This window comes from Anopheles funestus, chromosome 3RL (assembly GCF_943734845.2).
Source record: "Anopheles funestus chromosome 3RL, idAnoFuneDA-416_04, whole genome shotgun sequence".
In the NCBI taxonomy this organism is placed as follows: Eukaryota; Metazoa; Arthropoda; class Insecta; order Diptera; family Culicidae; genus Anopheles; species Anopheles funestus.
Genome location: NC_064599.1, coordinates 73,311,144 through 73,314,199, shown reverse-complemented (window position 1 = coordinate 73,314,199; position 3,056 = coordinate 73,311,144). Strand labels below are relative to the sequence as shown.

Genomic DNA, 3,056 nt, shown 5'->3' with positions numbered 1-3,056 from the left:
TCATGTGTAATATTTTGTCATTTTGAACACATTTGGATACAGTTGATACTTTTTTTCTTTGGTAGTTAATTATCTTCAATGAAATTTTATAAAAAATTAAGTAAAACTATTCTTTCCCGCTTGTTGGTATAATATTTTCTCTAGTTAATTAATTATTTTATGTCTTAGAATAGAAAAACTCTTTTATTTTATATCATTTGCTATTTCTTACAAATTAAAAAAAATTATACATGTCTAATAAATGAAGGGTAATAATGGTTGTTGAATATACTTAAAAATTAAATTTAAATAAAAACTAAAGCTTACAAACTTATACAAGCTACGAGCTGTGAACTTATGAAGCTATTGATTAGTACAAGTTCCTCATAATATAATATAAAGTAAAATGATTCCATAAAAAGTTTCAAAAATGTTTTTATTATTTTTATTAAGTTTAAATTATTTACTTTGTTTCAAGGAAGAATTAATGGCAAGTGTAAAAATACATAACAAAAAGAAATGTTTTTGCCGAAACCCGGGATTGAACCGGGGACCTTTAGATCTTCAGTCTAACGCTCTCCCAACTGAGCTATTTCGGCTTGTTGAATGAATGCCGTTAGCAGCAGAACGGTTTATGGCTGCCCTTGCTTTGTAACCATAGGCTTATCATGGTTTGTTCATAATTTCCAGCTTGCGTGTTTTAAGCTTATCACTTTAATTGCTTCCCAGGGAAACATGGGACGATTAAAAAGTGCTACACAGTGTTTATTGATGAATGTATGAATGTATTCCGGTTAGTTTTAAGCATTTTTTATTTATTTATAATTACTTGTCATGATTATTTGATTACTTCAGCACATTGGAAGTTTGCTTTCATTCTATTTTAATCTTCGAAAAAAAAAAGAAAATAATGCCTTCTCAAATTATCCCTAATGAATTCTTCTGGATCATGATACCATCAAAATGGGTTTAAGTATGTCTTTATGCATCATGAATTTTAAATATTATCTCTATGAATATTCTTTTACAATGAATCCTAAACTAACGGTTGCAATTCTTTAATGATAGAACGTAATGATGATGAGATTACTGCATTCTGCGTGGAAAAGGTTCAACCCAAACACCAGCATAAATACGTTTTATTAACCGTTACGAAAGCAAAAAAGAAGGAAAATTTCCCATCCCGGCATTGCTTTAAAAACAACACAGTTTCACAAACTGGGTGTCCCTTCACGGGTTCTCGGAAAAAGTACGGATAACGTTAAAGAATCCCTACCATAGGGGTCTCTCTGTATGGAAGTCCTCGAGCGGACAATTGGCCTAAACGCGTGCTGGTCACGTGTGAACGTTTTCGTTGTACTTTCCCCACTGTTGTTCTACCCGGATAAAGCGTCAGAAAACGGCAGAATCGCCGACAGCAACCGGTACATTAAATACTTCCGATTCTTTTGGGCGAAGGTCCCCTTGCAAGGAATCTCTGAACCGTTATAGTTCCTCACGCTGCATGCGAAATGCACCTCAACGATGCGGGTTTAGTTCATCAATTTATTACCACCGAAAACCCCTCTGCGATCTCTGATGAGTTGTAGCACGCGGTGGTGAAACATTCAATTGCAAAGTAGGGAATCTGTCTAGATCATGAGTACCACTTCAAGCAGTTTATGGATAGTTTGTTATTTTTTTTGGGTGGGAAAATTCGTTACCGTTCAGGTTTCAGTTTCCCGGCTGCACCCTTTAGAACAGGAATAGTTGATTTTCCCACTTTCCAGCAATTGAGTGTCATTAGAATTCTTGCAGCGTGTAGCTGCCGTTCGAAGTTGGACGATCTCCGTCCGTAGGGGAAATGCTAAATGTTACTCTGGAAGGGACCGTGACAAACGATACCTTAGTTTGGAAAAGGGGATTTGTTTGGGATGCGTGATGCCACTGTTGACATGCCGGTACATAAGGGTCACAATTAGCGCATTAAGTGAGGTTTTTTTTTTGGGTGATCTGCCGGTATAATAAACTAACTAAAGAGGCTTCTTTCAATTGACGTAAGCTAGGGGGATGAATGGGGACGAAAGCCGTCCTTCATCATTATAAAACGATATAATAACGATTGTGGTAGATGGTGGCGAATATCCATGACACTCGTGAAAGGATTTGTTGAAAAAGGCGTTACATCTCGTTACGATAAAAAATCACTGTTCAATCATACTGACATTCTTAAATATCTTGGACTTGTTACGTCCTAATGTACTCAATACATAACTTTATTATTCTGGGATCATTTGGATAAATTTGGATAAAAATTGAAACAAGAAATTCTGCAATTTCCATGGAACATCTCATAAAATTTAGCAATAATAATGAAACAGAAATGTACTCTATGTGCCGTGAGTTACAATGCATCTCCTTCACTACTCAACTCCAAGGTTCTAGTGTTAGCGTTAGCGAAAAAAAAGGTTGCTAAATTCTTTAACAATCTCTTCTGTCCCGTACCGCAAGGACACGTACTGGAGCTTAATCTGATGCTAATCAGCATCATGATTGATACTACTTGGCGCTAAAACTAAATCCAACGTGCCAAGTGGCAAGATGTGCTATTTATTACCAGCAAGGTGTGGGTCGATGGGATTCGACTCGGACGAAGAATAAAACCTTCTTCTTCTTCTTCTGCTTCTGTCTCAGTGATTGATGGACTTTGACTTAATTCGCATCATTCTGATCGACATCACTCAACGGAAAGCCCGTCACCTAATCGGACGGGACGGTTTCTTCAAAAAAAGAGCAACGGAACGTTTCCTAATGCTATTTCTTCCACCTTTGCATGTCGCGCTAGGCAAAACGGTTTTCAAGATCAACCGCCGATCTACAAGTTGTTGTTGTTGGCAAAGGTTCGGTTTGGTGTAGAAGCACCACACGGAGCATTCTGGCGTTCTCGTTAATTTCGACCTGCCACAGACACGACCATTTTCATAGCCATTTAATCGTCGGCGATTTTTGTGTCTAGCATGGCAATGAGTGTGAAGTGAAGATTTTTCACTGTCAACGGGCATGATACATCCCGTAAAGTGTTTCTTCACCGGTTCGAC

The 3,056-nt window shown here is 37.5% G+C and overlaps 1 non-coding gene across 1 annotated transcript; it reads right to left on the bottom strand.

Annotated features, from left to right (window-relative positions):
• Positions 1 to 505: 505 nt before the first annotated feature.
• Trnaf-gaa (transfer RNA phenylalanine (anticodon GAA)) lies at positions 506 to 578 on the bottom strand. Its single transcript has one exon. It is a non-coding gene; the product is annotated as a tRNA-Phe (tRNA).
• Between the last annotated feature and the right edge of the window lie 2,478 nt (positions 579 to 3,056).